At 30.1% G+C, this 25,147-nt stretch overlaps 1 protein-coding gene across 5 annotated transcripts in view; it reads left to right on the plus strand.

Moving 5' to 3' along the window:
* Window positions 1-25,147, plus strand: part of LOC130450907 (insulin-like growth factor-binding protein complex acid labile subunit) — a 220,711-nt gene that overhangs the window by 115,170 nt on the left and 80,394 nt on the right. Inside the window, exon 1 of one of the 5 annotated variants that reach the window (XM_056789623.1) lies at window positions 20,193-20,223. The exons of the other annotated variants lie outside the window; for them this stretch is intronic. The gene's annotated coding sequence lies outside the window, so the exon portion shown is untranslated. Of the gene's footprint in view, window positions 1-20,192; window positions 20,224-25,147 lie in introns of those variants that run through there. 5 annotated transcript variants of the gene reach the window in all.

Genomic DNA, 25,147 nt, shown 5'->3' on the forward strand with positions numbered 1-25,147 from the left:
TTTTATTAGCGATGTCACTAAAAAAGTTCACCTTTCCAATGGACGGTTATTGTCCTGTATTATCATGACGTTGAAAATATAAAATCTACATTTCGATCATATGTTTCCAGTTTCAATCACATTTTTTACTAGAAATTATTTGAAATATAGTAGAATATCAATGTCTACAACAAATTTGTTGATTGATTTAAAAAAATAAATTTAATATTAGAATACGATATGCACTGGGGGCATGACGAAAAAGTAAATTTACAATAAAAAACGTAGTTATTGTAAAAACCAATATTAATATTTTATTTTTCAACATAATTCACTTTTAAGTGTCTTATAAATCGCAACTTAGTTCGGCCAATTTTTCTGCAATAATAGTGGAACCCACCATTATAGGATATAAAGTTTACACAAGCTGCATTATTTATTGTGATATATTGACGTATTAGGTGCATTTAAATATATTCAAACATTCGTTATGTAGCCTTTCAAAATATTGCATCTTCGATCTATTGATATATTTACTTCATTAGTTATCAAGGGCTAGAATTTTATTAACTATCTCTGTAAATGAGGATCCCGTACGATCAACATCATCCGTGTTCATATGGCCACTTTAAGAAGCATAAAAACAATATTACTTTCACGACAATATTCACGTCACTTCTTGATTTATGTATTTAATTGTGTTAAACGTAAAAATTGATGATCACCCTATCGAAACTTGTCAAATGACTCACCTCGTACATAATATGTACAGAGAACAAGTTTGACATTTGCGATACTTTTAGTTTTCCATTAATAAAAAATAATTGGAGATTGATATATATTCAAAGTTCGTAAATACTTTTCTGTAACATTATCCACTCCAATCACGTTCAACACTGGCAGGTACCTAATCAAAAGGAAGGATGGTTGGGAGGCAATTTACATACCGATAAGAGAGTATAAAAATAGTTAATCCATATCTGCCGAGACCTAATTTTAAAAACCCAATGGGATTTGAAGTTGAACAATTTTACTATCATTCGGGTGTTACAAGAGATGTCATGCATTTTTTACTGAATTATATTATATAACGCATTACTCATTAGATGGGTTAATATGATACCATTTGAATTTTTTTATAGTATAGAGGTACCTCAAATCGCTTATCGCTTAATATTCTCTGGTACGAGGCGATTTGAATGAACTTACGTCGTTCTTATAAATTTTAAATGTTAAGAAAGGAATATTTCAATTATATTGTACTGTCAAAATTATCGGTTAATCATATCGATTTATTTTGTGTAAAAAACAATAAAGTATCATTTTCTATACCTAGTCTGTATTTTCAGATTCGTTCCTATTTACAGTTACCAAACACAATTTCGGGATTTTATAGTATTTTGTTACGTAAACAGAACAGTATATTCTGCATATTTAAAGTCGTAACACGTTTGCGGCTTTACATAAAACCAGAAACTTAATAGTTTACATTTGTAGTAGACACGTATCTTATTCTATCAGTTATATTTGTTGCTTTCTAATATAATATGAATACAATTAATATGAACTATTATGATATATAAAAAATATTACTTTGGTGGGTTTAATAATTACCATATTTTTGTTCTGACTATTGTTCCGAAAAGTCAAAAATTTTTATAACAGTAATTTCTTACGTTTCAACATGAAATTTTGTTTCAAGTTCAAACAAATGCCGCAGAAGCTCACCAAATATTAACAGTGAAAACGTAGTAACTTTGGGACTGTTTCATAGTGGTGTGAGTGATACGTGAATATTAGTCAGTTGAGAACTCAAAAACAGACGAAAATTTGCAAAAAATGGATAAACTTGTTCCTTTAACCTGCCGATTGATTATTCGAGAGCTTAACATTTCCTACGGGCTCGTTCAAAGCTTTTTAACAGTTGATTTACAAATGAGACGAATGAGTATTAAATTTGTTCCTAAACTTTTTACTGATTAACTAAAAGAAAGTCGTCTTTTAATTTAACTGGAATTAGAAGATCGTTTTTATACAGATCTGGAATTCATAGAAATAATTCTTACTGGAAATGGAAATTTGGTGTATAGATATGATCCTCATGGTCATTATTATTTTCAATTATTACACCGAATTTCAAAAAGGACAATTAGAAAATTTTCGGAACTTTCGGCTTTTCATTTGCAATTTCTTTCCACATCCACCCTATTTACTATATTTAGCACCGCGTGACTCCTGGCTCTTCACGTTTTGACGCGATGCTTCATAATAAGGAAGCCACTATCGAGAGAATTGAAGCAAATAGACAGAAACCTTCCAGATATGCTACTGTATCTTTCGATAACACTAAAATAAAACTTGTACAATACTCATAAAAGTTTCATACTTACGGGTATGATTCAAGTAACTAGCCCTGAGAGGTTTAGTATGAAACTGTTCTAAATTAACTAACTAAATTATGATGGCTTCATTGCAAAAGGAAATTTTAGTTAGAAGACGGTTTATTTGGAAATTCGAGAATTTCAGAAAATTCTTACATTTTGTCATAATCATAATTTTGTGTGTGCGCGTGTGTGAATGAATTTCGATTGGATTTGATGAATTTTGTTTAGCTTGAACATTTCCTGTATGTGGGTCTTACTAAAACCAATCTCGGTTGCTCTTTTTCGTAATTTCAGCTCAAAGGATTTTCCCTTACTGAAAGTAGATATATCAGGAAGCTAGAGAATATTTTAGATGGTATTAGAAACTTTTGGAGACGAATAAAGGACAACCATGAATAAAAGCAATTGGAATTGGATAATCAAAAGGTTTAGAAAAATATTATGTTCGTGGTTTAAAGAGTTAACTTCAACAGTTTGATTAATACAGGATGGATATTGTATATAGAAAACAATCAAATATGAATTGCACGTATATCAAATTCTATTACGTCTTAAGAAATTGGTATAATAGACTGGTTAAACAATTACGTATAAAATGTGAAGACTCGTCAAAATATTCATCCATAAAATTTATATCTTTGACCAATTCACATTTCTTATTATCTGAAATTTGAAATAGTTGTTTGAAAAGTTGATAAGCTGCATTAAATGAGTTTACAATATAGCATGTGAACTTTTAGCCTTGTGTTTTCAGAAAGATTATTTACATTCACTAACTGGTTGTGTATTGATAATGAGGTACCTACTATGCGGTGTATTATTCCAGTAACTGGATCGCCGAGGCGAAATTGTTTTCCAGATCGATTTAATTTATTTAATAATTGATTAATAATCCGGAAGGTAAATTATATGTTGTTTAATATATAAATAACCACTTTTCCGAGCTCTATTTTTCGTTAAGTTATTCTCAGGGAAGTGCAAAAAAAGAAATATATTATTCTTTTGTTTTAATATAACTGTTCCTTATTGTTTCTAATAATTAATGTTTCGTTAACATTTTTTACCGGAAACCTAGTGGATTTCATAAAAAGTAATTATGATTTCTTTTTCTTTATTCGCTATTTACATCATCTAAATGAAATTAATTTAGTTTATTTGCTATTTCCAAATATTTAGTTGAAATATTATATTTATAAATGAAATCATCGAAAATAATACATATGATTATCTTATGATGTTTTTAAGGTTAATTTACTTCTAATCGTGATTGACAAAACGCTGTAAAGCGAACTAAGTTTCAGGTCTAACCGAAAACGGTTCACTCCCGTTTATAGATGGCTCCTGGTCTAAAGTTATACAGCAATCCTAGGGTGCTAAGTGCCGTCAGTAATTTATTTGTATTACCTATTCGTGAGATGTATTCGTCGGTTCTAACCTGCTCTTAATTTATTCTAAGACAATAGGAAGGGAAATGAAAATAAAAATCAGAGTTTAAATTGAACAAGTATCTAGTGTCCTTGTGTGTGATTACTACATATAAAAAAATTACATTCAAGCAGCTAGTGATTTCAAAAATAAAGCATTTAAAAAGTTCATTGGAAATTTAGATAAATAATTGTAGACAATATACTACAAAGTGAGTAATTGACTATCATTGTTCCGATGTTTTATTAAAATCATTAATCACAAAAATTATCCCCGAATTTCTACCAAGAACTTATTTCACGATTCTGAACCAAAAACCCAAAATATAAAAAAAATATTTAACTATAACAAAGTTCACCCAGTTAGAAAACAATTGACCAAAAATTGTGATGAAAGTATTTTATATAACGCCAAAAAATTCTTAGACCTTAAGTTTTAAAGCTGACGCGAATCGTTCGTTTTGGTGTCGAAGTCACAAAATTGTTTCAAATTTTCTAACTATTGCAAAGGACACTTAATAAGGAACTTATTAACAAAAAATTGTGTTGTATTTTTTATAAACCAAACAAATCATAAATTTTACACGGTTGCACATTTAAACATAATTTTTTGGATGAAACCTATGTAAAGTCTAACTATTTTTTGCATGCTCAAATGGTGATGAGTGTAGTAATGAACCATTTTTCGGAACAGGACATTTTTTTCCAATAGTCAAAGATTTAATAGATTTGCATAATACGGTATAATCAAATTCAGTGAAAATTAAAATAAGACGACCGAAAAATTTCTGTTGAAACGAATTTGCCAAATTATATCCATTACATTAGATTTAAATGTTAGTTTCGCGAAAACAATTTCGAATTTTCTGATTCGCTAGTAAGAAACGATTTTGAGAACCCGGTATGCTAGTAAGATAAGATGACAGTAAAACTTGATAATATTGCACATTTGGTCCATAACAACAATTATAATTTTAGGATTTGCAGAGTGAAGTCTGGTGTACACAAGGCGAACAAATGTTGTACGTGCACGGCTGGTTCTCTGCCTCTCTGTCGCGTTCTCTATATGTGGCTATGTGCCGCGCTCGCGCCGCTCTTGATCTCGATACATTTGGTCGCAGACGGTCATCATGCTGTTCTCGAAATACTTGTCCATGAATTTCTGCTGTTCTGTTTCCCTCGAATCTGCGTTTCTTTCTGCTATTTGTTCTTACAAATCATCTTAACATGCAGACGTCGTCGTGCAGCTTCAAATACTTAGGTGTTGAGGGGTTATGAATGTTAATGGTCACAAAAAGTTGTCTGTATTTTTATTAAAATTGATGATATCTAATCGATACACTGCACAATATGATACAATAAACAGAATAGTTATTAAAATTATTCAGTTATTACATAAACATATTCAAATATGAATATAATGCAATACAACGCCGCCCCGTCTACCGTCTACGTTTTCCTAGTGAGTGATACACAATCTTTGTCAATAATTACAGAATCCATTTTGATGAAATTTGTACTGTTCCCTAAGTTGAATTTACTTCATTCCATTTGAAAAAATTTTAATAGAAAGACATAAACCTCCACAGGTTTAGAAGCCTGTATAGACTAATATATACAAAAAACTGGGCAATATTGATGGTATTATAAATATTCAAATGAAATTGATAATCTCTTTTCTTACATTCAGTTAAAAATAGGTCAAATATAACAACTAGAAACACTTTGAAACTAATCTACTAATGTGGTCATGTCAACATTACAGAATAAAGACTAAAAAGAATTAGAGATGATAAGCAAATTACAAATTTCCAATGTTTGTTTTAATACAAAATATATATTCTAGTATTTTGTGAAATCTAAGCTTAACTCAAGAGAAATCTCATTCTACATTTCAGTCAATGTGATTGTGATGTCCTTAAACAATAAATTTTGTTTGGAAATATTCGAAATTATTTGAGAAATTTCATAACTTGGATTCATTTTCAACACGTGACCTTATCAATTTCATTCCATAAATATTCATTTATTGTGCAAAGGCAAATAATTACACTACACTACACAAATACTTTAACTATAACCAGGCATTAAGTTTACGTTTATAAAAGGCTAGTTAACAAAATTTGGAAATTAGTTTAAAACTATAGCTTAGTGGAAACATGCCTATTTGAGCCTTTCCTTAGTTTACTCTTCAATTTACGGATACAAATAAATTCTAATAAGTTTACAGGTCAATAGTACTAGCGTATGTATTAGTTTAAATCGAAGTTTAAATTTATTTACGTCAGTATATATTTGTAGACTTGTTTGTGATTATGTTTACCTGAAAGAACATTTTAAAGAAATATTTCCAGCCCCAATCAATAAGTGAAGTGATGTATGTATCCTTCGAAAGAGGAAAACTATCCACCTATAGGAAATATTCAAAACATATCATCAATACTCTTCTGTTCTAATTTTCCAGAAGCATCTTTGATTTCACTACAAATGTTTCTTTGAATTCTTTCCTTCCTACGCTCTAATGCTACGATCTAAATTCCCAGCAATCCAGCATATTTGATCTGGTACCATGTAGTATGATCAATTTTTTTGGAAAAATACATCCTCTCTGTTTGGGAATTAGGTCTTAAAAGTGGGTCGTATATCTATACGTTCTTTAAATAAGGAACAGATTAGATACTTATAAATTAAAATGACATAATTATAAGGGTGAAGGGGTTAAGCAGTACTATAAATGCTAATATACGTATTTAAAACTTGTATATGTATATTTATTTATCGTCAAGAGCAAACAATAACATGGCAGTTTAGTATATGTACGTATTTATATAAACTGCCGGCTACCGATTGTTAACTAAACTCGATACAATGTTAGTTTTTAGAAATACTTGTGAGAAGTTACTAACTATGGCCTCTGGTAAGAAAGCTTTTCACAAATTAAAGTTCACGATACGAGATTTAATAAAAGATAATATAAGTTATGAAAGTTGAAAATTTAGAGTGGCTCAGTTTCCTGTGCAATTGTTGATAAAATGATTCATGTCATAATATTCCATTTGCTGATATTACTACAAAGAAGAAGCGGATAGAGATTTGAACAATTTGAACACAACATATGGAAAACTCAAAGTTGAATGGAAGAATCAGGAGGTTCTAGATGTTTGAAACTTATTTCATTAAATAGACAACTATTTTAAAAGAGAAAATTTGGCAGGCAAGAACGACTCAGACTAAAAAATATGAACAAAATGTTCATATTTTCGATCCCACAATGTTTTGAGTGAAATGTCAGATTCGAAACAAATATCGAACATACAAATTAATTACCAAACAAATATAAAGAAACTTACGAATTAGTTTTTGTATAATGTCAAACTGTTAGAGTTAGATGTAATGTAGAAGAAAAACATTTCCTTTGCTTAAGAGTTGCAGGTTAAAATTTTCATAGTCTTGTGTAAATGATTACTCATATCGATTTTATTTGTCTTAAACTAATTTGTGTTACGGCTCTGGATCTAGCAATGTCTCCATCAATCGCCATAAAAAGTATCCACACCGGTTTCTTAATTAACTTTATGTATAAATAAACAAAGTCCAAGATCAAGTCCAAGTTGACTTCACAAGCAAAAGTAATTAATATGGAGCTATGGCGCGGCTGACCTTTGTTACATCAGGTTTTCCCATCAGGAGGGCCGGTTTACAAGACGAGACTCGCAAATATGCGACTAAATAACAGAACAAGAAAGAAAAAACTTTCACACCTGGATAAATACTGATGTCTGTCCCAACCAGACCAAAAGTAACGTTGTGAATCGATTTACATATTTTTACACGCAATTTGTTCAGGAAGCGAATGGGGCTTAAAAAACTTTAAAAATAAACATAGTTGAGCATTTTTTTCATAACGAAAATACAAAATGCAACGACGTTTTGAATATACGATGATAAACATGCAAGTTAAACGTAACATTAAAAAATTTATACAATAATTTTTGATATGACAACTTAATTTTAAAAGCGAGGTATGATTACGATATACTTTTTTCATGAGGTTTTTTCCAGAAACTCGAATTTACCGAATAGATATTTATTCTAAATTGAAACAATGCATGAAAAACAAAATTTAAATTGGTGGATCAATTATTCAAACATCTTGAAAAATACATTGAAGAATATCGATGAGAAAGTAATAAAATGGAAGTATCGGAAAAGTAAATGATAAAAGGCCAATCATAAATGCATTTATTTTAAAAGAAAAGAAGAAAAGTGAAAATTTTACAATAACGAAATAACAGAATTATTGCAATACTCGGATAGAAGAATGAGTAGCAGAATTTTTGTCATACAAAAACGAGAAAGCAAAGAATGAAACTTGATAAAAAAGAGAGAGTAGAAGCAATCATAAACCAATATCTTTCAACATATCCAAGAGAATTCTGTAAACCAGAAGTTGCTGCAGAACTTTAATACAAGATGTCAACATTAATAATAATATTATTCATTCAAGTATACTCTTACCATACAATAAAAGTTGCCATTACGTGTTGAGCAGATATCTATGTCTACTTATGAAATATGAGCATTATGACGAGCGTGTGTAGGTTATTTTTCTCTCCCTTGAAAGTTTGCATTTTCTTACTAGATTATGAAGCTATTGAATATTCTGGAGAATTTCCCAATGTTCTTAAATGTTATGAAACTGTTCTAAAGATTTTAGAGAATCATCTCGGGATTCGGATTGGCTATAAAAGCAGCACACGAAATATGGAAGTGGAAGTTTAAATTTAAAGAATAAAGTTATGATTCTTTATTTTTGTGAATTATTTCCATAAATATTTCCAAACAATATTAATTAGTCTTAAACGAAGACAGTCATTATATATGACAATTCAAGCACCACAAGGATACCTCTGGCTTTCAAAAATAACTCAAATTATGAATTTAACACCTTCGCTGTAACACAGGAAGAGCTTGGTGAAATACAAAGTAATGAAGCGCGTCAAATATTTTTTCATTTTTAATAAGTCTTTCTATACTTTATACTTCCGATGGGTGTGATATGTTCATTAGAGAAATGGGTCTGGTATGTATAATTTTCCACACTATATCCGCTTGCAAATGAAATTTTTAACGTAATACGAAACTCGACAGAACTAATTTAACGCTAAAATTAGTAGATGTAATAGATACTCAAGCAGCCTGTTTCTTTTTTTATTGATTAGATACACACAAACGACGCTCGCTTTGGCTTCAGACTCTTGAAAATTGAGTAAATACTTATCTACTTACATGAATCATAATTTCATGAAATAGAATTCAGCTGGAAATAAACATGAATGTTATCATTATATGTGATATGAAAACTACCTGGAATTGCGACAACAAATTACTGTATCGGTATTTGTGCGATGAAAACATAGGATTTCGAAAGTCTGATTTGTGAATCGAATAAAAGCATTCGAAATGTGTCTACACAGAAAAATGCTTCTCACTTCATGGGTAGGGAATATAAAAAATATATATTTTAAGAAGGGCAAGAAAGATAATTGTTAATCAACATAAAGCCAAGACACAGAAACGAATCATGTCTCCTTCATCATAGTTAAATATTATCCTATAAAAACTGTTTTGCAAACGAAACCATTTTGATTTTGTATCAAAGATAGATTATAGTTAAAACTAAAAGGAAAAAATGAATTGGCCGAATTTATTTGTATATTTTTTATGCATTAGAATAGCCATTTCGCCAAAAAGCTCACTTTATTCATTATTCAGTTTAATCATATCTCAAAATAGCAAACACAAAAGAAAACGTCCGGTTTATTTTGATTATAAATGAATATAGAATTTAAAGTAGTAGTAAGTAAAAGAAAAATAAATAATATATTTTCCACCATAATCTTATATCGGGAGAAAAATCACATGGTATTCAAATTATTAACTGGAGTGACGCAGCTTAAAGAAAACAACCACAGATTTGGACCACAATAATGCTCCAAGGTTCCCGGTAATGGAGAGACGGTTGAAACTAAAGCGCTGAAGGCATTCGGCACAGTGACTTTCAAGATTGCTCTATAACGTGGGAACCCGTGTTAATCAAAGGGGAACACTATGTCACTCTCTGGATGAATAAATCCAAGAGATATGAACACTCCTTTTGGAACAAACAATTGTAGATACGTACGAAACATTAGAATATTGACGTGATTTGATTACTTTGATCAAAGTGATCTTTCAACACCCTTTTTCTCAATTGTCCAAAATTGAAACAGGAGAGGACTTGGCTTTCTGGTACTACAAATTATCTTCTTAAGAAAAAATTTTATTGGTATTAACAATTATATTTAAAAAATTAGAGTCCAAAATATGTTTAAAAATAAATATTCGTTCATTAAGTGCTTGTTTACTTGAAGAAAAACTTTTAATGAACACTTTTTTAGATAACATGTGACACTATTTGTTTATTTGAATTGTAAATATGGAGTAGATACACGTCATAACTTTTTTAGACTCCATTTATATTATTCGTAATAGGTATTAGTGGGATTCCATAAATTGGATTACCGAGTTGTTAATCGTAGATTAACTTTATTCAATTCAGTACATTGGTTAACTAACATAGCTCCAACAATACGAACCGATTTGTTCGAATCAGTCACAACAAACAATATCTTTGTATTGGATTATGTTTTTTTTTCATCACAATGCAGTTGAAAAAACGGATAAAAACAGTCTATATCAGCTTAGATTATTTATTTGAAAAGCAACATAAATTTTTTTTATTGATACAGCTGAAACTAGATAATTACTTCACTATTAAAGTCGTAAAGGTCGGGAATACGCAGAAAAAATATTGCGTATGGTTGATCTTGTACCGAAACAAACAAGGCCACAATAAAATAAAACAAATGATGGTGACAAAAAACGAATCAACAAGAAGATACCACGAAACGATAAAGTTTAGGTTCAAAAACGTGATCCAATCAATTAGCTGTATATCTTAATTGATTCAACATCTTCAAATGCAACTTTATTGGATTGATTGGCCATTTTTAATGCACGCAAGTTGCAATTCTAGGAAAAAATATCGTTAATTTCGGCTTAACCGCCAACCAAATGTTAGCTAAATTAGATAATTTATTAGAGAACTCTTCTAAATCTGAACCATGCCGTTTTCTTTAGCAAATCTAACCCTTTTGTTTCTGACTTTTATTGAAAAGTTTTTAATTGTTTCATTTTATTATGGTGAAGGGCGAATTAAGTACCTTGTGTAAAATTAGTAGCAGCATAGAAAAGGGTTAATTTTGTTTAGTGGCAGCCATGTAAGGCCAGCGCCTTGTATACGTTTTCTTACCTATAACAAGTGGCCTTAAGTACGTTGTGTTGTATACAGTTACATTCTGTAGTGTACACCTATCAAAAACGATTGGATTACAAGTAGATGTAAGCCAATATACTTTATCTGAATCGATAGTAATATTAATTAGTCAACACATTGGATAATAACGATATGATATGGGTCATCAGAGAAACATATAACAATTCATCAATAATTATTATCACAATTATAATGTTAACAACTATATAATCAGATGATTATCCTTTTGACGTGTGGTATTTTGCCTGCAGGAAAATTGATGACTTTGCTTTTAATTGATTATGTAAGTACACTAGGAGCTGAACTAGATATAATGTCTTCGCTAAAGATAAGATACTGGGGAATTATTAAAAATAAACCAAATAAATTAAATAAAAATGAACTGCACGCAAAAACAGATGATGGCGGAAGTAATAAATTGATTCCACATTTCTGAAAAATGAAGTGCATGTAATGAATTTCTTATGAAGTATAAATGGAAAAGCAAATTAATGTTTCAAAGGTTTTTATTGCCCATTGGTAACAATTCTATAAAATCAATAAAATTGAAATAAGGCCAAAATGTTCAACTGCCTATAAACAATAAAAAATTTGATACTAGATGTACGATATTGTATATTTAATCGTTTAATTTAAACAATTTCACCAGAGATGAACAGAATAATTAAAAAATTTGACTCCTTCGTCGTTTTCACGGTCTAACTCAAAACTTGGAAGTGCCCTCAAAAGTTCAACTTACATGGAAAAAATTATCAGTTTCCATTTAACTAATTCTATTTCTGTATGTTCCAAGATATTTAGTAAAAAAGTGCTTCTGACTTTTTGTGCAAGCTTGATTAGAAAAATTTGTCAAGGCTTGTCATTGAAAAGATTTCCATTTTAACATCAAACTAACACGGAGCATGTGATAAGAATAAGAATCCAAAATATATTTCAAAATGTCTTTATTCGTAGTCTAATTGCTTGGTTACTAAAAAAAGAACTTTTAATAAACATTTGTTCAGATAACATACGATACTAACCACGTGATCATAAATTTATCAATTATTAAAAATATTTACGTGAATCTAAACTCACTGACCTTAGTATAAAAGAGCTGTGGTGCAAACTTGATAAGAGACATTTTTACGAAACGTGCCGAGGAATAAGAATCCAAAGTATATTTCAAAATTTCTTCAAAAATAAACATTTGTTCGTTATGTTATTGCTAGGTTACTTGGAGGAGAACTTTTAATGAACATTTTCTTAGATAACATATTACACTAACCATTTGGTAATATATAGTAATATCAATTATTTTGAATGATTCACGTGAAATCAAACTTTGGAGAACTGAGTGGGGAGGAGCTCTTGCGCAAACTTAATTAGAAAAATGTACCGAAGTTTTCATTTCAACATGAAACTATCTACAAAACGCATATATTAAAAAAGAATCTTAATTATATTTCCTAATGTCTTCAAAGATAAACATTTTATACATTAATTAACATACAAAACATGCACATTACTCTGCTTTTGACAATCTCACTTCACGAACTAAAAAGCTTGAATCCTTTTGATTCGTCTCGCCATCTTGAAATATAGAGCAGGATTGTCTCAATATTGGTATAATGTTAAAGTCGTAGTTCATCATACAGTTTGGTCAACAGTATCCATATGTAGACCGTAGATGGGTACTTAGTACCTTGTTCTGAATTCTTTGAACGATTTAAAGACCCCTTTTACTAGCACAGCCCCAGGTTGGGTATAGGGTATTCAATAAACTTGAGGTTGTTCCCTTTGCTTTCTAATATGAGCTGTTCGGCGAAGCTTGTTGTTGAATGGAATTTGTGTTTTGTGTATATGTTGTTGAGCCTCAATGCTGTGTATAGATTTATTTTCATTCTCTACTTTTTTGTCTATTTCTCTATTTTTTTATTGGTACCTTGAATTGGTTTCTCTAATTAACGTACAAACATATTGTTTTAAAATATTGTAATAGTTTTTATAATTACCAACATAAGTACGATTTATAATGCACATGTTGTAGATACCTGAGTTAGTGGCAAGGTTAAGTGATATCATGATACCAGTAATTTCCTCGTAAAACGCATAAGTTTTCATTTAATATTCAGCTTTTATGGTCATATGATATCATTAAGCTTCTATCATCGTATTTTTGCGTACTAGAAATATCAAATCACTGTAATATTTATATGAGAATTAATAAAATATTTCCTTTATTTTAATTACCGTAGCTATTTACTTCTACTCTATTACCTGAAGGAGAAGGAGAAATTTAATTATCCCAAGAAAATATTACAGGTAGTTTTTTATTCATGTGACGTTTGTGGAGGAATAACTGATTATCAAGCTATATACAGAGTGTTTCCAAATTCATGCTACAAAATTCAGGAGGTTATTGCTCTTAGGAAATTAATGAATATAGAAACACCTTGTAATTGGGCGAACTCAAACCTCGATCTGTATTGAGGTGTTCTTTAGTTACCACTGGATAGATGGTACCTACAGTACATCCTAACAAAGGATCCAAACGTCTATGTTGAGAGGCTATTCTAGCCAAAATACTCCGTGGTTTGCCATTACCTTTCAACAGGTGGTACAACGAATATATATATTTATTTTCGAGATGAAAGTGGAACGATCCATTACAATGATCTAATTTTTTGTATCTCTTGTTCTTTAATGATCTACAAATAATTCTCGCAATTTCTGCTTTTTTGCATATATACTTATGATTAACCACTGAGTAAAATATTTATCATCCAAATATCTAATTTTTATTGTGAAATTTCTTCTAATTATTAAAGTATAAAGCCTATCAAGAATAACAAAGGAACTTATCCATTTTTGTAAAGGTATTTTTAAAAGACTTTTCATCACTTTTTAGTAATATCAATAATAAATTTAGAATATATAACTAACCGAATCATGGGAAAATTTGTGGTATTACATCCCATTGAAAGAATATTCAAAAAAAGTGGAGAAAAGGAAGTACACTTGCCGAAATATAATTTCAAAAATTACACATAAAAACCCTCAATAAAGGTCATGGAAGTGCGAAATTTACGGATATGCCCGAAAAGCAGTTACTTTGACGAAGATGTGCAAGTTGCATTGTATAATAAAAAAGAATTTGTATTATCCATATAAGACTTACCAGCTCACATACAACATTTCGCTTTTCATTCTCTGGTTCGATCTACCCTAAAGGCTTTTGCCGATACCGGACAAAGGAGTGTAGGTAAAGAGGATCAAGAATTTGCATTATGTTAGAAATGCTTTGTTGGTATTTACGAACTTCATTTGAGTCGTATTGTACCAAAGAGAAGTCTTATATATAATATATAAAATTCTGATTCATAGCATGAATTCCTAAATCAATTTGTAAAACAGAATTATTAGCACTTGATTAAATAACAGACTTAAAACCATTGTTAGCTCTATAAAGAGAACTTGATGGGAGCTAAAAATTAATTCGCGATAGCTAATAAGTAACTAATTACTGTTCATGGGATTTTCTATAACGTATTTGTGTCGCTGCGTACATAGAATCATTTATTAACTAAGATTCTACATCTACATAGAATCAGCTTTTTATTGAGATATTAATATGAATAATTAATCACATACAAAATTTCTAGTACACAAATTTCAAATTTATTAGCTTGCCAATAATTCAAAGACCACAGTATTTATATTTCGTTAATGACAGATGTTTACTTTTACTTTATTTGTTTCTTGCTAGAAGTAGAACGTGCTATTACCCTAATTTTAGTCATATAGCTATAGTTTAATTTTGATAAGATGATATGAACGAAATCACTCTTTTTGATACAATTTATCAACTGAGTTTATAAATAATACGAACTTAGCATTGGTAGGCAATGTGGAAAATTCATTTCACTTTATAATTGTCACATTTTCAACTCAAATGATTAATCAATCCAGTAAAAGTATGTTACAGTTTCGTTTCAAATTCAAATCCTCCTTTTCTTTATTTCCTATGTGCCCTTTCCTCATTCCCTTTTCAACATATATCACCCCCTGGGGGTAGACGCAACCCCTCTTCGTGAGTCAAAAAGACCGTATCTTATCACGGCTTGAAACCCTAATCCTACGTCTAAAATATGATTAATACCCGTGCTAACCCCCGTTTTTAGAAGCAGATTTTATCAGAAAACTAGCCGGAGGTTAACCTCTGTATATTTAGGCATTTTATTTCCATTTGCCATTGTGTAATAAAGACGTTTTCGGTAATAGATACACTGTTAAAACGATTGAATTTAAGCTATGTTTCAATATAGGGTACACTACACCGTCAACAGGTTCGCTATAGTTCATTTTATCGACAATCCATTATTTCAGTAAGCAAATTACTTTGAAATATAAAATCGCAAATCTAAGGGAAAATACGGAGAAGCTTGAAAATTGTAATGAAAATGTAGAGAAAATAAAATCAGATTTTGTGTATGGTCAAATAAATTATTGTAAAGGTGTCAAAGAGAACGTGGTGTCTTATATAATTGTAAATCGAAAATTATTGTTTCCTAATTATACTACATCTGTGTGTACGACACCTCTAGAATTGTTTCCGAAAACAAGAAGGATTTCAGGTTAATAAAAAGCGATAAAGCAGCTGTAGGAATTATAGCGTTGTTTAAAATGAAAATAACTTCGATGGAATTCCAACTTCTTCTTCATAATTACAATATATTAACTCGTTTTTCATAAAGTTATGCCATTTTATCATGTGTGTCATTTTATTAACAGTGTATTTTAATTTTCATACATTCGATGTTATTCGCGATTGCCTAATAAAGACGTTTTAGATAACGGGTAATTTAGGTAATTTGAAGGGTCCCAACTACGAAGTTATTGCGATTGTTAGTGGAGTTTCTTCAATTGTTTCGGGGCATGCTTGATTAGGGTAAAGGTTTAATTAATAGTTTAGGAGTGTCTACCGTTTGAGTTTCGGGTAAAGTGGGTGTAACAACTTTCAGTTAAGTAAACATCGTTAACGGCTTATCGGCTATATCAGATTTTTTTTCGTAGGTGATGAACCATAGTGTATATGATCATTATGAGAGGGTTTAATCTACGAGTACGACTTTTGTTAATATGATAAAATTTATTGTGTGATAATTTAGTTTCAAAAATATGTTAATATTTTTTAATTTTCAGAATTTTGGCAGACGCAAATCGAATAAAACAACACTGGGACATTTCATTTGTATTGATATTAAAACAGAAATTCACTTAATTTATTATATAAAATATGTATAATATTATAACATATACTATGAAAAACATATTTTCTAATTACATGATACTTTGATCCTGGATTCATTTTTTAACAGAATAATAACATTCAGTCTAAGCTTTAAATGTAATGTTCCTATGTGTTATTTATTGATAAGCGTTTTATCAAATCATGGATGAAAAGCATTAAGATTATTTAGTTAATAATAAAATACAATTATTCCCTTGCTTCTTTCATATTTTTTTATCTTTTATTACATTGCAATTGTTGATGTATGAAACTTTACCCACATCACAATAACAGTATTGCCATGTAACAAAATCAAGGATGACGTATGTGAGAAAATTGTATTATAGATAATAGCTTCGACAAAAACTTCAGATAATAAGATACTATTAAATTTGAAAAAGAAAATTGTTGGGAAAATAGAAAAAATTCTTCCCGAGTGGTATGCAACAAACGCAATCTGTTGTAGTCATAGGCAATACATTTTCAATTTATTATTGCAAACTCAGATTTTCAAATATTGTAAAACTTTTTCAAGTTCATTAAAAACTAGACAAACTAAAAAAATGATAAATTAGTAATAATTCAGCATAACTGAACAACCAATATATTTTGTATGTTTCTTATGGTATATTATGGTATATTCTCTCTGTTTTTTTTTTGGTAAATTAATACACAATCTTTTTTATGTCAACGTTTCGGTAGCGTTGATCCAGCTACCATTATGAAGAATAATGTTTTATAAAATTGTTGGCCCCTAGCTGACATTAATGAAAAAATTCGAAAACTAGAATATCAATAATATTATATATAATAAGATGGTTTAAGACTGATGCAAAAAATTGTCGTAGATTTTTCAAGGACCCTTCACAGTAGATTATATTTTCGATAAAAGGTGAATATTGAAATATTTGTGTGGATTGTGGTTTGATTTCCAAGATTCAACAACAAAAAGAATAACGAATAACCAATAATAATCAACGTTTTTTATTTATAGTAGGTGTTTCAATAGTAAATATGACCCAAGAATATCTAGAGTTCATCGCGAGTAGATTCTACATGTACTACATTTTTGGGGTTTTACAGTCTTCTTAACGGAGATTCAGGTTGTTTAGTGGATTTTGTCCATTTCTTTCTGTGGTCAAAATTAAGAGCTACTTTGTCTATATTTTCTTTATAAGACATAGTCCAAATGGGTCAGGTACTGGTTATAAAAAAATAATTTCCAGAAAACAAAAATATTAGAATGTGAATAATGTTCCGAAGTAACACTATCATAGTTTTTAACAAACATTTTGAGAATTTGAAAGAGTTTTTTTTTAAAATTACAATAAATTTACTCAATTTGTTGGCCATTCGAATTTCCCACTAACAATGTTTTAGCTGTAAATTGCACAAGGAATATATACAGGACCGTACTACTTGTAGTTTCTAATAATTTTTTCAAACGCTCAGTCTATAATTATTATAATTTTATATCAACAATTTCATAAAAAGTGTAGTTATTATTGTTACTTTATTTAATATTTCTGTTCGATATTTTCTAATAAATTCACTTACTAAAACTTTGAGTGTTTTATTTAGTTAGTTATGAAGGATTCAAAAAGGAGCAAAAATCCGTGATTCCTGACGTTTATGCCAAAATCTAACATTTTTTTTATTTACATTCATTTATTTCAATTCATTCATAATGTACTTCATAACTTCACATTGAAAATACAAAATTTTAACTCATCCTACTCTATTTATATTGAAATCCGTCTGTTTACAATTTAACTGAAAGTCCAAGCATTAGGTAATGAATGCCATAAGATGTTTATTGCCCAACCGACCTCTAACCTGTTAGAACTTTCATGCTAAAAAATTATCGTCTAGGTATCTTTAGAATTATAAGCAACAAATAGATTTAGTAGATAGGACATATTGCACAATTGAAGAATTCTACAATGTCATTAATTGAATTATTAGCACGATATTGTATTATGATACATATTTCATCTCGTTACGTTTAAAATATTAGTATAGTTCGAACTTTTTACAAGTTGTTTTTGATTTTATCAAATATATTAATACAGTACGAAAGCGGAACAAAATCAAAAATTTTTTTCCAAGGAAGAAAGGGGAAAATGGATAAATCACATAAATCAAGTGAAAGTTAAAAAAAACATACAAAAAAGCCAGGACTTATTTTTTCGCCTAAATATGAATTTTTCAAAAATACATTCATGACCGAGGCTCTGAAATCGCAAATAACAATTAGTACCGAGATTAAGTTTATTTTAGGTTCGAGATGAATACATGCTATAACATTAATAGAAACATGATGTTTCCAAATACGCCCTATCTATATATTGTAAAGATTCCTATCGAATAGGTAATTTGCGTCACTTTCGTAATAAAAAGTAAAATCGGCAACAATGTACTGTTGGTTCGAATTTCTAAGATAAAGAAAACTTCACATTTAGTCGGGATCTTTCCAAAAAAATTTAGTTGTTGAAAATAGTGCTGTTTATTTCAGATGACACTAAGCTACGGGTCATTTTTATGAAGAACGAGCATAAAAGTAACTAGATGGCGTGCAAAATTGCCTCAAATGGTTTTAACATTGTCACTGTTCTACTATCCTATTCTTTATACAATGCCTTCACCAATGTATTTCGTTAAACTTGATTACCAATTTTAAAAGCCACTATCAGTAACAAATTTGTTACATTATTATTTATTACAAATTTATTTTTTACAAATAAATGTCATTGGATGTCTATATTAGTATGAAAATATTTTCAAATTAACGTTATGTACATAACGTTATATGTTATATAATGTAACAAATATGATACTCTTTTGACCTGAAAAAAAAAACACCCAATTTATAATCAAAAATAATGAAACAAATAATTAGGTTAAATGATCCATTATCAACATTAAATGCCATTTTCCTAGTAACCGTACAAACTGTTGAAGGGATAATTACATTCCCTTTCCCAAAGGACAAAGTAGTGGTCAGAAACTCACAAGTTCCAAGTAGGAAGTTTATCTATGAATCGCAAATATGTGATCTGAGTACACACCATTAAATTCAATTTTGATATTTCACTTGAGTGTGTAACTTTCTGCACGAAATGAAAAGGATAGTCAATAAAACCTACCTCAAGTCTTTTAAATATTCAATATTTTACATTATAACAAAAATCAGGGATAGCTTACAAACAGTTTTTGGTGGAAAAAAATGGAATTTTCTAGAAATCAACTACGAGAACTTCTTTCAAAACAAAATATGCATATTCTTCAACATTTGTTACTTTGAAACTTGGTCGATTTAAATATCAATCCTCTACCAAAAATCGTCGAAAAACTATTCTCTATGTGGTCTATCATAATATTTTCATCTAATAACGAAATATTTCCACTGTTAACTACCAAAATCATGACTAACTAAATCAATTTAAGAATTGTAATAAAAATATTAGCCTAAATAATTACTTAACCAATGCAATACAAATTTTTAAATTATTTAGTATAAATTAATTTATTCCCTAATTATATAAAGAAAAAACCAGTGCGAATTGTGGAATAAATACATAATAGTTATAATAAAAATAATGGAAATCATTGTTTTCTTCATATCTTAATGTTTATTATTAATACTTATCTTGAATATTTCTTTTTCTACGCTTAATTTATTGTCGTTTTATACCAATCTCAATTTCTTGAATAGGAAACGTGTACCCTTCTATCCCCTTTTTCTACGGCTATTAGTTTATTGGCGCCTTCCTTTAATCCGATTAGGTATGTACCAGTATTCTGCTTAAACTCATTAATTGTCTAATATTCAACGATTGAAGCTATTATTTAATATTTAATACTATTGGACATTCGTAAAGTTAATAAATTTACGTTTATTTATAATAATTTGTCGTTAATTAATTGATTTTCATTACTTTTATACAAAGGTAAAAAGTAAACAGATAGATGTGTTACTAATACTCATATACATCATAATCAATTTCGAAAAACTTAACAATGTATCTTCTCGTCATTATTATTATTATTATTAAAATTTGTTAGCACTATAATGTGTGGTTTATAGACCGCAGTTATGTCGATTTTTACTTCATCATATACGTTATTAAGAGTGATACTCTTGGCTCTATCATACCCAAAGCTTCTGTAGTATCTACAAAAAGTCAAAATTGTGTTTTCTGTTAATCTGCGTAAATTCAAATGGAGACTGAACATTGTTTTTGGTTGTGATAAAGTAGACTGAGGCTGCATATGTCAAGCTATAATTTGTATGTATGAAGTATGTATCCCAAGTATCTGGTTCTGTTGTGGTATTTCAATCGAGTGCCGTAGCGGCATTATTTGCCAGGGCCATAAAACAAGTGTCGTGAGCATACACAATGATTAAGTATTTTTCATGAAAAATCAAACCACATGCATTCAAATTCTTGACAGATAAAAACATTATATTTTCAACTATAATCTAAGAATTATGCACATAGTCTAGTTTTTTCCTAATTATGTATAACGAGTTTTTAAGTAAAAATCCTGGATTTTTTTCTGTATTTCTGCTTATTTATGATCCTGTATTCTATGTATGAAAACGTATTATGTAAACCTCTTCTTATCTCTATTGAACTCACCGTGACTAAATTAATTTTTCGCATTTTTAAGAAAGTTGCATCTCTGAAAATAACAACAAAGCATTATTCTCATCATTAATTTTAAAATGAGCTTGACCTATAACAGGAATTTGACATCAATACGTGAGTTGATTTAACTAACAAATGATTATGAACCATTCTTATAACATGCAGCGTTGCATAACAAAAGTTCATAACACGGAATTTGCATGAAAATATACAAGTATTCGAATAACGTGATAATATTCAAAGTATTTTTTTAGATTTATTTCCAAACACTTATTAATGTCTTCATTAAATGTAGATGTCGACTGTTTTTCACTCGTACTACATACCTATTATTATGAGAACATGCAACATGCATTATTTTTTTAGAATATGCTGCTTTGCACCAGGTAATGAGAATCTTCCAAGATATTTGGCTGACGCTGGAACTTTAGAGATTAGAAAGGCAAAACATTATATCATATACTATAAAATTTGTTTCCTATAAGAATTTAAACGAAAATAGAATGTGAACACTAAATCTTGAATCTAGTTTTCTCGGTATAACTCCTTCGCCCACGGGATAATTTGCTTCAGTTTCCAAAAATTCAAAATATAGATCTAAAAATTGAGCGTAGCTTTAATTTGGCCTCCATTTGTCTGTAAGTCACATGCCGATCTTCTTTAATCATATTGCGCACAGCATTATGTTTCTCGGAATCACAACCGATTTTGACTGACCTCGACATTCATCGCTGACGAACTCGCGACCATGACGAAATTCTGCAAACCAAATGTAAACAGTCTTCTCTGATAGTGCCTCATTACCAAAAGTAGCACGAAACGATTCTATGTATTATTTTTGAGTAACGCTTTTTATAAAATAATAATAAATCATCTAAGGTGAGCCTTCACAGGTGATTTCAATTGTTGCACTTGTTTCTTCTAAACGTTCTATATCAACAACCTACTCAATCAATTTCTAAATTACCACTGCCTTCCAATAACAAACGTCAATGTTCACAAATACAGTGGTGCCACAACTAATCGAGGCCACCTATTGATCCACTGTAAAAACTTAAAAGGCAATCCGCGTATTCTGACACTATCAGAAAGTCGAAGAGTTGACTACTATAGGTAGTACCTAAAAGAACTCATATAAGTAGCTAGAAGATATGGAGGGAATAGAAATCTTAAATGAAAATCAACCGAAGTTATATAATATAATACTAGTAATGTTTAAAGAATTGAAGAATTTCAAACAGGTATCACTTAATACCATAGCGGTGCTAATGATTGCACAATTAACAGACAGTGCGTACAAAATAGTGTAATGATCAGCATACCTGCAGAATATATGATAAGAAACGGTATAAAAACACTCACGAAGCTAATATCGGAATGTGAAACCATTGAACAATACGTGGTTTTTGGTGGTTGTCTTAAGCGAAATAAAACGTCTAGATTTGTTCCTAATCAAATAATTGAAATGTTATTTTGCTAATTGATTCATTATTCTTCACTGTTGAGACATAAGATTATTAGTATATTTTATCAAATATCCAAAATTTAGTCTTTTGAGGAATTTATTTCACGCTTTAAAAATACTTATTCAAAAAATAAGAGGATGATCCCAGAAGAACGTAGCACCTGGAGATGGCGGTAGTTATTTGAAAAATAGTGTACATTCTCTATGAATTTGTAAACATGGAAAAAATTGGTCATCGTTATGTGATACAATACTTTTATTTGAAAAGACTTACCCCAACCAATACAAAATCCGAACTAGATTCTACTCTGGGTGAGACTGCTCCTCCATTATGAACAGTAAAAATTGGATGGCAGAATTTTATACGAGGTCGTATGACCTGCGAGACCAGCATTGCAGTGGTCGACCAAATGGGGTGACGACTCCAGAAATGTTGAAGAAAATCCACTGGAAGTTATCGCGCGCTAGCAGACAATGTACGTATTTCAAAAAGTGCGATACATGGCATATTAACTGGAAATTTGGACATGAGAAAGTTGTGCGGCTCCGAAGAAGTCAAAGACCGTTCTCATTGACAAACTAGAAGAAGGAAAAACTATCAGTGGAGAGTATTATGCGAACTTTTGGCTACTTTTGAGCGAAGAAATCAATCAAAAACGGCCGTACTTAGCTAAAAGGAGATTACGTTGCGATTCCAAAATTTTTGTGTTTTTTTTGTTGGGCCAGGTACTTCTGGGACCATCCTCGTATACAAGTAGAACGTTGACCTTATTAACAATTTTATAATTCTTCATGCTGATAAATTATTTAACTATAAAGACTTGGAATTTAAAGTCACACTTCGCTGAGATTCAAATTTATTTATTTAGATTACCAAATCAGTATTACTAAAATGCTCATAATTTTTAATCGTCTGTGATTTTAAGAACATTGATTACGCAAGTAAATTAACTCTCATTACTTAAATAGTAATGTCTTTTTTTCAAGTTCAAACTATTATCTCCTACATTCGAGGAAGTTTTAATCATCTGGTTGTGTACGTATTTTATCTGACATTGATCTTAAAACTACTTAGTGGCTTGTTTTCTTTATTTGTGTGACTCCATGTGGGTTTGACCATGTGGGTTAAGCAATTGTTCAGTACCATATTTAAACCACGTGCATGTGTCTCTACTAGGATCAAACCGTAATTAATATAAATTTGAAAATAAATGAATTCATCTCATTAAAGATACAAACCGCAAAACCACCATGCGTGACAATTAGTTTCGGTTCATGTCTGGTTTTTTAACACAAGAGGTTAGTGAACCGTGTTAAAAAGTTAACAAAAGAATTCTGTTACAACAAAATATAGTACCAAATATTTGAGTTCTAAAAACTTTATCGATCACAGGAACAGTGAAAGTTGAAAAGCTGATTAGTATTATTTGGTGAATGTTTTAGAAAATCTGTTATATTTTGTTGAAGAGCGAACATGGAAAGCTAGAGGCGTAAGACGACTCAATGGATTCCAAACTATTTTATAATTCTTGGAACGCGAATTGTTTATAAATTGATGAGATTTAGACTTATTCTATACCGACCTCAAGAACAACGAATAAATCGGGGAATCAGAATTGGAAAACTGTCATCTTCAGAGTCTTACCTAAACATTCATGTTCAAGCTAAGTGGCATGCTAATCGCACTGCTTGAGTTATGGTATAGGATCATATTGCTCTAACTAAGTCATCATCAAGAAATATTGTAACTTAATTTAATTCCTTGAATCAGGACCCTTCAAGATCCTATTTTACGTCATATAACCAGAGAAATGGAGTACTTCCAGCAGACTCAAATTCATTCCTTACTTTGGTCTTCAATTGAATGGATGGAGCATAATTGGTAAATATTTAGAATTTGACAATAGTAGCCTCAAACTCTGATTGTTCTCCGTTGTGAGATAGAGAAGGCATGGAATGAGACACCCAAAGAGAATATTGATCACTAGATTATGAGTAAGTACGCTTGGAAGCATTAGGCAATATCTGTAAGAAATCTTGAAGCTTCAACCCATTATTAGACTTCTGAACGAAGCTATAATCATTAATATTCTACGAACTCTGATATGTGTGCCAAATATCAAAATAAAATAATTTACTGGAGTATATTACACATTTTCCTGATGTATACTTTAGGGATAATAATTTTATCCTTACAGTTACTTACGACAGCACCCACTAAGCTGTCTAGTAAATTTCAACTTTAATTAATATACTAAATCATGTAGTGTAACTTAATTTCTCTTTAGCTGTAGTTGAGTGCTTAATACATTTAATACTCGTTAATCAACCAAATTCTACAATTAGATTTTAAAATATTTTTTCCGGTTAGAATGTTTTGCGTCTCATTATACCAGTTTTACCATATTTTGTTGCAAATTTGTCACGAGGCAAAAAAATTAGTTCAGCCTACATATTCGCGAATGTGTGTTAAACCCACAAACAGTACTACTCACTAATGACGTGATTGAATACTAATTGGAAAAGTAGATTTAAATCTGAAGATTTTTCAGATATACCTCATGGCATTACATACACAAAAATCACTGTTTCT

Source organism: Diorhabda sublineata, chromosome X (assembly GCF_026230105.1).
Source record: "Diorhabda sublineata isolate icDioSubl1.1 chromosome X, icDioSubl1.1, whole genome shotgun sequence".
Classification (NCBI taxonomy): domain Eukaryota; kingdom Metazoa; phylum Arthropoda; class Insecta; order Coleoptera; family Chrysomelidae; genus Diorhabda; species Diorhabda sublineata.